This window comes from Hipposideros armiger, unplaced genomic scaffold (assembly GCF_001890085.2).
Source record: "Hipposideros armiger isolate ML-2016 unplaced genomic scaffold, ASM189008v1 scaffold_288, whole genome shotgun sequence".
NCBI lineage: Eukaryota > Metazoa > Chordata > Mammalia > Chiroptera > Hipposideridae > Hipposideros > Hipposideros armiger.
Genome location: NW_017731638.1, coordinates 759,385 through 772,367, shown reverse-complemented (window position 1 = coordinate 772,367; position 12,983 = coordinate 759,385).

Genomic DNA, 12,983 nt, shown 5'->3' with positions numbered 1-12,983 from the left:
GAGGTCCAGGTTGGGAGTAGGAGGAATGAAAAGACAAGATAGAAGCCAGTTCAAAGCTAAGAATTTGGGGCTTACTTGAAATAAATATGCCACTGAAGGAAGGAGTTTTTAATGTTCTTGATTGTTTGAAGGTAATGGTTGAAGTGCCAACTTGGTTGAAGATAATGATCACTTAAAAAGAAGATTTTTTTTTATTATTATTTAAGCACAAGCCACTCTGGTTTCAATGAGAGGACATGACTGAAAGCCAGGAGAAGGTTTTATTTTGTGGGCCTGAGACAAAAACAAATTATTTGAATACTTAAAAACTTTCCAGTAAAGAGTTCCAGTGAATTTGCTAACCATTTGAGAGCGGATTAGGATACTGTCATAAAGTAAATATTCATGACCAATAAAAACTATATGATTGTTTAGCTCTTCATTATTGGTATTGCCTGCAGCACTGTTGGATAAACACTTGAGGAATATATTTTGAGCCTGTTTCCTGTTCAGATGTAAATCAGAGTTTGCATATGACGGGGAGTGAGGGAGGAGGCAGGAGGAAAATAAAATTAATGATAGTAGGTGAGGAGAATAAGTACTGGGCTGGAATTTCAGGATTAAGAAAATCAGCTATCCTCAGGGTACTGGGGTAAACAATTTTCTTCACCAGGACTCCTAAGACTTCACCTATAAGATCAAACTCAGGTTGAGTGAAGGCCATAAAAATGCTTTGCACTCAGAATCAGGAGAATTTGTTCCAGATCTGGCCCTGACACTAGCGAGACATGTGATCTTTGTCAGGCCACTTAACCTCTCTTGAGTCTGTTTCCTCATCTGAAAGATAAGGATTTGAAATGATACTATTTGACCAGATAATCTAAAGCATCTTTTCCAGCCTTAAATAAGCTGAGACATTTTCAAAGCATGTAATTTAATTTCTAATTCACCTTGACTCTCAATACATCCTTGAGAATGATGTAGCCTTACATGCTTATGAGTCCTGCTATGTGTCCAGTTTTCCAACATTGGACCCCTGAAACTGAAACCTGAAAGAAGAGTGGGTCTGAGGATTGTCAGGCTAGGGTCCTCTGGGTTTCCCATTGGGTAATTCAAGAGAGATGGTCTTTAATGTTCTACCAACTTCAAGGTCCAGGGGCGGAAACTAGTAGGAGGCCAAATTGAAAGATGAAGCTGTGGGTTGGGTGCAAAGCCAACAGAGATGGAAGAAGCAGTGGGTATCGTATAGACCATCTGTATTAGCTATGTATGGCTACTGTAACAAATTACCACAAACTTAGTGACTTAAACAATACAAACTTATTATCTTATAGCTCTGAAGGTCAGAAGTCCAAAATGGGTCTCATTAGGCTAAAATAAAGATGCTGTGTATTCCTTTTCTGGAGGTTCTAGAGGAGAATCCATTTCCTTGCCTTTTCCAGTTTCTAAAGGCCACCCACATCCATCTTCACAGCTAGCCAAGTGGCATGCCTCTGACCATTCCTCTGTAGTCCCATCTAACTCTTCCACTTTTAAGAACCCTGGTGATTTCATTGAGCCCAATCAGATAATTCAGAAAAATCTCTCTATTTTAAGGTCAGCTGATTTGAAACCTTAATTCTATTTGCAACCTTAATTCACCATAGCCATGTAATCTAACAGTCACAGGTTCCAGGGATTAAGTCATGGGCATCTCTGGGGGACCATTAGCTTGCCAAGCACACTGACTTAACTTGAATATAGGGGAACACAAATATCTGATTGTCACTTCCCTGCTTGATGTGCTCCAGGGCTATTGCCAATCTCTACTATAATGTGTGTATGGTGTTAAGAAAAAACAACAACAAGTTAAAAACTAGACTTTGGCATACAAAAGAATGGGTTTGAATTCTTGAACAAGTTACTTAATATTTTGTGCCTGAAAATGGGGATAATAATACATATCTCTGTAGGGTTGTTTTGAGGATTAAAATGGTTGATAAATTGAGTCTAGTTTTCTCATATTTTTCTACCTATAACAATTATGATATATAAATGGTAATTATTGATATTTGTGTTTTGTTTTTATTTATTTTCTTATTTTTTTTAGTTATTCAAGACTAACATTTTTGTAAAATATGCTTTAAGTCTTGATAATTCATATCTTGATAATTAAGAAACCACATCTAGGTCTGTTTTTGTGATGCACATGGGGAAAGAGCCAGCTTTTAATTATTCTTCTGACAAAGAACACACTCTCCAGGCATATAATCCATCACAGTTTTTCAAAGAATATAAAGGTTTATTGGTTCAAGCAAGACCTAAACATTTATATATGAAGCTTGACTAAGACTAAAATAAATCATGCTCTTAGCAAGAGACAATTGTGTTATACTAAAAATGAAACTTTCAGCCAGAGATCTAAGCTGACTTCCATGACTGGCACTAATTCTAGAGCTGGAAGAGGGATGGTGAATATCTCAGCAGCTTTCAACTATTCAGCATTCTCATCCAGGAGATCCAAGGACTTCTGCAATACTGTTCATCTATCTAGTGATGGAAAGAATTATTATGTACAGAATTTAACACAATGGGTAAACATTGAGAACTTTTCCAGTTCTCACTCTGAGCCTTCTTGGCATTATCTAAACATGAACTGCTCTGATTTGGTGAATTAGTCAATTAGTTCTGTCTTTGTGATTAAAAAAAATAAAAAGCAGGCAATTTTCCTGATGCTTTTACTTAAATGACCACACTGGTTGTTATTGCTGCATCGAGCAGTGGAGAGAATCTTAGGTTGGCAGTGGTACAATGTCCTGCTGTGAGTGCCAGTTCATAACCACCAAATCAAAAGAAAACAGGGCAGTGTTTGGTCAAGGTCTAGAACAAGTAACATGGTGGGTGGGAATGCGAGCCAAGTTGCAAGTCTCCAGAGGACTTTTTGGCTCTGACTGCTTGTGTTGAATCTTCTATGCTTCACTCCTTTGGCCAAGTTGAAGCTGGCAATTGCTGTCTGTTAGTTATAGCATTATGTTGACACAACTTTTTGCACCTTCAAAAGGTAATAAAAACCAATCATTTATTTTCTTGCTAACACTTGAACTAGCTCTCTTCATCAGTTTCTGTGGATGAAATTAACTTACCCAAAGAAAAATGAGATTGCTTTACTGAAAACCACAAATAATATTTTTGCTACCTCAATACTGTATTATTATAACTATGCTATCTATTGGTATTAAATCCTAACATCAATTAATATATTAAAAGCCGATGCAAGCATGGCAAAGGGGTTTATGTAAGATTATAAAGAATGCTAAGACAAAGCTTTAATTTTAGGGAGATTATAAAATTCTTTTATCATTTTATTTATATGCCTCCCATATAAATAAAATGATAAATGGCAGACATATAAGTAAAATGAACTCAAAGAACGTCTGATGGACTTTGGAGCAGTCCACACTTAAGGGACTTCAGATTTAAGAGTAAGATTAAGGTGAACCAAAGTCACTGTTACTCTTAGTTGAAGAAAGAGAAATGTTTAATTTTTTAAAAATTTTATTCTAAATGTCTATAATACTTAAGATTGCTGGAAACTGTATCACATATTTAATGTGTCTACAGTGTATGTAGATGGAACACTGCATAGGCAAAGAACTGAATCCTAAAGGATATTGCTTTACAGAACTCATTTGGATTTGTATGTTTAAGGATTGGTTTATGGCATCTCTTAAAGGAAAGATAAGGGCAACTTTGCTCTGTTTGTTAAAGTGACCCTTACAGTTGGGGAGTTGCCATAAAGGAAATATTTTATTCATTGTTCAACAAAAATAGGTTATACATATGAAAATACTTTAGGTAAATCAAATATCAGAACAGTCCTTGGGGGGGACTTTGCCCAAATTCTTGTTGACATCATCCAAAGGACTTGGCAGATTCCCTAAGGCAAAAATAGAGAAGTAGAGAAAATTTTGCACTCTGCATTAGGAGAGTTCCTCATCTTCACTCCTCTCCTTCATCTATGACCCCTACCAGCTTTAGAACAAATCCTTATAAAATCAATTATTTCATCCTATTATTGCCTAACTTGGAAGAAAAAAAAAATCCTTCATATGGCACTGGGGAAAGGACAGCATGATTTTCAGGAATATCTTCATCTTAAAAAAATTATCCCAGAGAGGGTCCATGAGCATGGGGTACCCGACATTCTTAAAGAAGATTTTTCAGTGCCAAGAGGCTCCTTTGAAAAGCACTCCACAATAAAGGCCATCCACTTACTACTACACACTCCTCTGGCTGGCCATGGACCCTGCAACACCAGCTTAGATGATTCATGAGATAAGATAAGCAAGACAACACACTTAAATTATTTTCCTTCTATATTATCTTCTGTGACAATAGCACTGACTACTACTGAAAGACACTTTGTTGATCTTATAATATTAATGAAATCATAGAATCTTCTGTGGAAAAGAACTAAGTGACCAGTTAGTTGTTTACTAAAGACCAAGAGGAGCCTGTGGTCCTCTGTCCTCTTTGGCTAGATCTTTGGTTATGCAACCAAGCTTTAGATCCCCATGGTGAGTTATAGCTTGGCACTGACTCCTTTCATAACTGCCTTTCCAGAATTTACTTCAATAATAACTTATAGTTTCTTCAACTGAGGATTTATTTTCAGGTTATTTCATTTTTTTCCCATTCTTCCAATTTCTAAGTCTTTTTTTTAAATTATTATTAGTTTCAGTACATGCAATACAATAATTCAGCAATGCAATAGTTATCCGTTTCACCCCTCACAAAGTGATACCTCCCTCTCCCCATCCAAAGCCCTCCCCCCCCATATCATACATATCTATTACAATTACACTGACTCCACTCCCAAACTCTACTCCACATCCCATGCCTGTATATGTATTAAATTATAGTTGACATATAATATTATTCAACGGCAGCAATGATGTGGATGAACCTAGAGAACATTATGCTAAGTGAAATAAGTCTGTCAGAGAAAGACAAATACCATATGATCTCACTTATATGTGGAATCTAAAGAACTGAATAAATGAGTAATGTAAACAGAAATAGTCTCAGAGGCATAGAGGAAAAACTGAGGGTTGCTAGTTGGGACGGGGGTGGGGATGAGGGAGAAGGGGAAGGGATGAGACAACATAAATTGGTAACTACAATATGGCCTCAGGGATAGAAAAGACAGTCTGGGGAATATAATCAATAATGTTATAAATATTTTTTAGGGGGCCAGATGGACTCATGTCTTGTTAGGAAAACCACTACATAGACAGTGTAGAGGCCTGACCACTGCATGGTACATCTGAAGCTGCTGTTCATTTGGTTTTTAAGGGCTACAGTTGTATGTAAATGTTTTCTTCTTAGATGCCCAATTTCCTTTGAAATTTGATTTCAGTACACTGCATCCCAATTGCTTTGATTCTCTTGAAAATGTTTTTTAAATGGAAAGGTAGGGGAACAAAAAAAATTTCCAAACTGGGATTTTAGTAGATGTTAGATAGAATTCATCTCTTGTTCTTTTAGTAATTCAGGTGTTCTTCATGTGTGTGCCTTGAATATGGCCTTTGTGTCATTGGACTTTGTGCTATTTTAACAAAATATTCCATTTGTGTTTGCTTTGATTTGCTATATATATTTACCTTCCTGGACTGCCCTGTGTCAGGATGTATCCTTATGCATATATCTGCAATCACGATCCAATATTGCAAGAAAAATCCACATCCCAACAAAACTGGGTTTCTCAACTTGTATCCACCATACACTAAACTTTGGGGTTACATTTACATGAATGGGTGAGCCACTCACTATTCCAGAGAAAAGCAGGGAATATATATATTAGTACACTTTCATCCAATCCCCATATTTCCCTATCCTCAGAAATTGGGGGAGTTTTGTTTAGTTTATTCCCTGATAGTATATCAGGTGATGTAAACAACAGTACCACCTGGCACGAACAGACGGAGACATGCAAGTACTGTTTGTTAAGAATAAAAGGAAACACTAATCATTTTGCTTATAGTAACTAGCCTGCATAATCCCTTTGCTTCCCACTTCCCCAATTTGGTAATAAAATATTTTTTGTTTGATTTACGATTGGGGATGTAGGAAAATAGGAGATGAGGGAAAACTTTTATCTGTGTCCTCCTCAAAGCATTTAATTATGGAAATTCCAATCTGTCCAATATTTTTGCCACAAACACCTAGACCAATGCAATCCCATACCTGTTTCAGAGCTCATTTGCCCCCACGTAAGGCAGTGTGGTTCAGCCAGACCCAGTAGAAGTAGAGTCAGATGCTCACTTTATTTGCATCAGTTGACTCCAAGTTGATGTTTTCCTTTGCCCAGTTTTGTCATTCGATGTTTCTCCCCAAGAAACCAGTCGTCAAGCAGGAGGCTCTGTTCTCTAATGACTCACACAATATTCCACACCAAACTTTTCCCTCCCACAAGACTTTATTTAGTAGATTTCATTTTTAAGTGTGGAGTCATTGCTTTGTGAATTGCTAATACCAATTTGTCTTTCTTTCTTTTTTTTTCTTCACTGAACAATAAAGGGAATGGTTTGAGCTTTAACAACCAAGACATAAATAAGAAAAACAGCTAGAAAGCAGAACACTGTGTGGCTGTTACATGGCCAGCTCCATTCAGGTCCTCCATAAGGATTAAGGACTAAATGAATCTTTTCACATATTGTTACTCGGACACAAGGCACAGAATCAGCTTCATTCTTCTCCTTTGAACCAAAACGACAATCATACTGGGAAGCCTCCCACCGTCCCCTGAGTCAATTAACGATCCTGTTACTGGAGTTATTTTAAATGGGTGTGTATAAAGCGCTAGGGGACAGATTGTAGGAGATAATCCTGAACGGACAGAGGGGAATGTACTATCTGGCCCCCAGGAGATCACCCATCTTGATGTTTGCGAGACGCATGGTAGCAGAGATGGACAAACCAATTTGAATGAGATAAGAAAAGCCAAGCTTTTGCTCCCCTTCCCCCAAATCCTCAGCCACCTCACAAGCTGAACCTTTCAAATACACTTAGTGCTGAGGCAATTTGACATGGGTGGTAGATTAACACACCCACACAATACAGACAGCGAGGGCACCTCCCTTATTGACGCCACGTTCGCAGGATCAGCTGCTGCACAGGAGGCCAAAGGACCAGAATTGTATCTCTGACTCTGTCTGTCTTTATTTTAGGGTTCAACTGGGACTCCAGGAGAAGAAAGTTCCATAGTTTCTTGAAAAGTCTTGAGATTGACAAGTTTTATTATTTTTTTTAAAAGTGGGGTGGGGGGAGGATCACTTACAAAGTACGCCTATTTTTTTAATTGGCTAAATTGCAGTGGTGTTCAAGGGCCACTGGTGAGAGAGAACAGAAAGGGGGGGGTCATAAGAGACTATGGTTCACCCAAATCCAGATATCAAAGAAGAAACCTTGCATATTTTTTCTCATTTCTACATGTCCTTTTTATATTGTTATTTATAACCCTCATTATTCTTGTACCTTCACTCTGCTGGTTCTATCATAAAACTTACAGGAAGAAACAGAGAGGAACTGATCTCCACAGGCACGCAGTCATGTATGTGTGCCTGTCTGTAGGCTGCAGGGGGGGAAGAGCCCCCATAGTTTCTGCTGAAAAGGAGACCACATGGACAACAGCAGAGGAGTTTGAAGCATCTGCACAATCTAACAAGGCTTTCTCGCTCTTCTTTTTACCTTCCCCCACTTAAAAACTTACCGAGTTAGAAAATGATTTGGAAATGAGTTACTTAGAAACCGGTTTCTCTTGGGCTAATAGATGAATATTTGTTTCCAAAAACTTCATGAACTCTAAGCCCAAACACACCAAACCCCTGGTGTCCTCTCTGAAACCTACCCATCCCATAAGGGTTTATCTTCTTGACCTGACATCTCTTATTTCTTGCATATCTCCTCCTCAATTTCACACCAAAATGAATCAGTGGGCAAAATTTGAGCCAATACTATTAGATGTAGTAAATGAAAGGCAAAGTTCCCCCCGCCCTCTGGATTTTATTACTTGTTTTGATTAATTTTAGCCCTATACATTTTTTGAAATCATGGTGTCAAATTTCGTGCTATGATATTTAATTCACTCAGAATTTTCACAGAATGTATTGTTTTTTTCTTGATATTATCAGGCTTTTCATTACAATAGAGCATGCTTGTAACCCATTGGTAAGAAAAAAGTGGTGATGTAGTTGAGAGAAGTAAATACATATAACATTGTCAAAATAGTAAATGCTGCATGCGAATAGTCACAGTGTCTCATCTGTGAGAGTTTCAAGTGCAGTTAGAAAAAGTTAAAAATAGCCTCTATCCAGGAAGCATTTTCCAAAGAAGTAGAGATTAAGCTTTGTTCAAGGTATTGGTGTATTTACTTTATGGAAAACCTAGATTTCGTGGGAGCAGGGATTTTCCCAGGAACCCATGAACGTTTTTCAGCAATGACAAAACTCAAATCCAGAAACAGATCTGATAATCTGGAACCAATATTCATACTAAAGTCACATAAATCCTTTCAAAACATGGTGCAAAGCTACCATAAAAAATTTTTCAGCCTTTGGTCGTGGGGTGAGTGGCTTATGCAATTCCCTTATGGAACTATTTTGTTCTGCCCATCTGCATTAACTCACACTATTGGAGCATACTTCTCAAAGTTCCCAAATACTGCCTGATATCTCCTCCTACCATTTATTGGTTTCTTAGTAGAATCTTTAATTTTGCAGAATACTACTTTTCCAGCACCTTCTCTACCTTTTCTTTTCTTGCACATTGTTTATAACAAGAATATCTTGTTAGAAATAATCATTTGCTTTCCAAATGGCTTCTAATCAATTATAAATAATTTTTGAGGTATAAAAGAGGTACAAGGATATCTTTATTTTAGAACCAAGTCATAAAGTCTATATTAGCTTATAAATTGCTTAAAAGCAATATGAGAATTAGTGGTATAAAATATGCTCAGAGATGCTTTTGACCATTTATTTGTCTCTGAATAAATGAGCACCAAGGAACTTATAAATCACGTATACCCATGCACTCATCTGCCAATGTGATAGCTCTAAATCTGTATTCCAATGATTAATGTATCCAATTATATGGCTCTATAAAAGAATATTTTTGTACTTTTAAGTTTAGATATACATGTGGCTCAAAAACAGGTAAAATTTTCTGTAAAACACTTATGATTCCTTTCACGTTGTTGACATGTGTTAATTAATTAATGATTGTTATCACCACTCACAGATATTGGTCTGTTCTCCACCCTATGCCATTATATTATGTGGTTTGCACAGTCTGCCAATGTGCCTAGCACAGTGCCGTGAGCAGAACTGATATTAAATCAAGTTTGTTTAATTATGTCTCATTTCTTCCCCTTCTTTGTTTACTCTTAAAATCTGATGAAGAGCTGAGGCAGCTAAAAGAGCCATCCTTCCTCTGTACTCAAGGGGTCTCTTTTCCATGTTTGAAAGCTCTGGGTAAATGAATCCCTGATGTCCACAGTACAAAGTATGATAGGATACCTTCCCAATTATGGTCTTCATCTTGTGCCTCATATCAAAAGAGAAAGTAGGAAATCACCTTTTCTAAAATAACAGTCAAGTTTTTAAAAGAGTTTTCTGCTTAGTGAGTAGAGAAGTAGACAAAGATTTTTTTTAACTGTTAAAAATACAAAAAGAAAAATCTAAAGTTCCTTGTTTTGTGTTTTCCTCCATTTCTAATTCCATTGACTTAACTTCAGTGCATAGAGGTACCCTCATACCTTGGGCAGTCAATCATCCCACGTGGAGCAGGAGCCCTCAAGCTGGGGATATTGGATACAGTGAAGAAAATACTATAAACTGTAAATCAAAGATGATGTCTAGTTTATGAGAATTTTGCCTGAAGACACATTTTTATTCCCAAAAGCCTCTTTGCTAAAGCATTTATTATGGATCCTAATTCCTCTTGCAAACTTAGTTAATACTCATGGATATCTTTTGCATACAGAGCAGGGCACATGCCGTCAGAACTGATGTGTCTGTCTGGCAAGTACAGAGCAGAGCGAAGTCGATTAGGATGGAAGGCAGGAAGCTGAACGGTATGCTGCCTAAACAAAATGTAGCAAAATTGTTCACTCTGTGAGTCACTCTTGACAGCTTGTGTCTTAGGACCAACTCCTTAGGACCACCAACTGGAAAGTTCACACTTCGAGAGTATGTTCCTCTGTGGTCTCCAATAGCAACTTCATGACCAGTTTTGAAATAATTAAAAAATATTTGCTCTCTTCAAATTAGCTTCCTTCAAGTCAGTGTTTACTTAATTCACATTTCTGAAGCCTCCTGGCTTGGTTTCACTTGAAAGTCAACATTCTTGTCCTTCTGCCCTTGTCTCAGCACGTTTAAAGTTGAGATGACGTTCTGTCTTGCTTCCTTATGAGCTCTTGCCAAGCCACTGGGCATGTGTCTTTTGTTCATCTTCTGGGAGTCCCCGATAAATACAGGTCTTCATTCTCCCAATTAGTCAAAAATGAAAAAGCTCACTTTCTTTACATACGAACTGAACAATTTTCATTCACAAAGGTATCTTATATACGTGTCCCCCAATGATTGGAGAAATCATGATCCATGGGCCCCTAAAAATATCCTCCATCCTTCTTCATCCCCAGCTCTTCATCAAGACATGGTTGACTAACCCTTAAGTCCATTAGCTATAGAGGTTGTCCCACCTCTATATGTTTACCTGTCACATCTCTTCCAACAGAGTTCTGTACATGGAGATTTTCACATCCTAGTCCTAGTTTGGCCCACTGATTTTAAGCAAAGTCTTTACAACCCAATTCTGAATTGTTATAGGCATATAGATGGCTCCCTGAGAGTTTCTCAAAATGATCTAGACCAGAATGGCAAAAAAAGGGGGTGGAGGTTCTCCTCTGGAATAGGCAATATTTTTCCAATTCTCAAGAAGGCATATTTTTATTGAATCCGTTTAAATGCACCCTTCAAGAAAACAATTCTGGAACAAAAACTACCAGCCCTCTCTCCGATTCACCACGTCTTATCTGGTAGTTGCCACCTACTACTATTTTATTGTTAATTTGTTTCCCCCTCTTTTTTGGATCATATTCCATATTAAGTCTAAGACCTTTAAGGGTGTCAGGAGTTCTCACTCTTATATTAGCTGTTTGGATTCCCGGTGCAGGCGTGATTACTCTAAACCTACTTGGCACTTGGAATTGCTGAGGTTCATGTGATTGTGCTGCTGATATGCAGGCCTGGCATGAAGCTCTGGCCTAAGATGCTGGAAGTCACTGAGAAGAAGAGCAGCTCACTGACTTGTTGTAAACAGTCTCTTAGGAACTCTATCCTGGAAGTGACCCATCCAGGAGGAGAAACCACTCCCAGCTCCAGGTAGAGCCTTCCTCTGCTTTCTCCCAACCTAGTCTCAAACTGAGATATTGTGAAGGGCCCAGGACACTATGCCCAGAAGGGCACTGAAATTTTCAGCACAAGCAACTGAAGAAGTAATAAGATACTCATTGGGATTAGAGTGTTAAAAAGATAAATCCAAAGTCATAGGCTAAAGGATGCCTAGAGTTTGAAGAGTCGATTTCATTTCTTCTGTGGAGCTAAGTGTCTTCCACTTTCTCTCTCTCTGCTGGAGGGAAAATGTTGGGTTTCAGAGCTCTGCCTTTTCACGTCTCTGTCCTGTACGTTTCCTCCTTTCAACGTAGCTCCTCTCAAGTTCCCTGTGTCCTATGCTTTCTTTCTCCCTCTCATCTTTTTTTCCTTCCAATTCCAAAATGTTTTATTTTCGTATTAGCTATTAATTCATACTAAAGGATAAATGACTAATGATACCTGTGTGTGAAGAATGCAAACTGCATGCATGATATTTAAGAATATGAAAAAAAAAAAAAGGAAACTGTTACTGTGAATTCCAGGAATTAACATAGAGGATTATAGTTTAGGGGAAGAAACAGGCTTAACCAAGACCCCTAACACTGTGCAAGGCAGGCAATACTCTACCCTGCATTTACAGTCTCTTCAAGAAAATTGTTACTATGGTACTTTTCCATAGATACCACCCCCCACCTCGACCCAGTGTTAACATTGAAGGGATGACAAATATGGAAAAATACATGACTAATTGTCTGAGAATTAGAGGCAGTCTATGGAATGATGCAATCCAAACAGCCATTTTATATTCCAATAATTTCACATTCTATGTCAGACTAGTAGTGTCATCCTCCAATTCCCTTATTTTAATACAGAATTCAGATTTGGTGATTCACAAACCACATAAGTTCATATATCTCGCCTGTAACAAGCACTCATTCACCCATTTTATCTTTTTACAGCTAGGAACTCTGATAGGTCATAAAGTAGTGTTTATCAACTGTGGTGTACTCCTATACTGCAGTATGTGTTCAGTAAATATCTATTAGGCAGGCACGTAATGACAGACAGTATTTTACCTACTGTGAATACAGTGATCAACATGGCCAACTTCCTGTTTACAGGCAGCAGGGCTTTTTTATTTTTTTAATAATTTCCAATTTTTTTTGTCACAAAAAATTTTCAAAAATTTCCCCATGGTAATAATGCACCTTCACTTATTTGCATCCCAATACATGTTTTTGAACAGAAGAGGTTTGAGGTATTTTCCTATGTTATGCTTTAGAGCATGTCACACAGGAGAGTATTAGAATTAGCACTTCATGCAGGAAATGTTTTGGACAGTTATTTATTAATAAAACTGAGTAAGGTTTAGAATTAACAACCTATTCAATTTGTCACACTAAATTCAGGAACAAATATTTTGGAATGATGGTAACCCCTACCAGCACAAGTGTCAAAATAATGATTCTTAGTCCTTGGATTGATTTGTAACATGCCCTCATCTTTGGTTTCTATTTGGTTATGAGCTGAAGCTTAAAATTCTGAGCATATTTGCTACCATCCAATGACCTTAGGTGTGTATAACTCTGG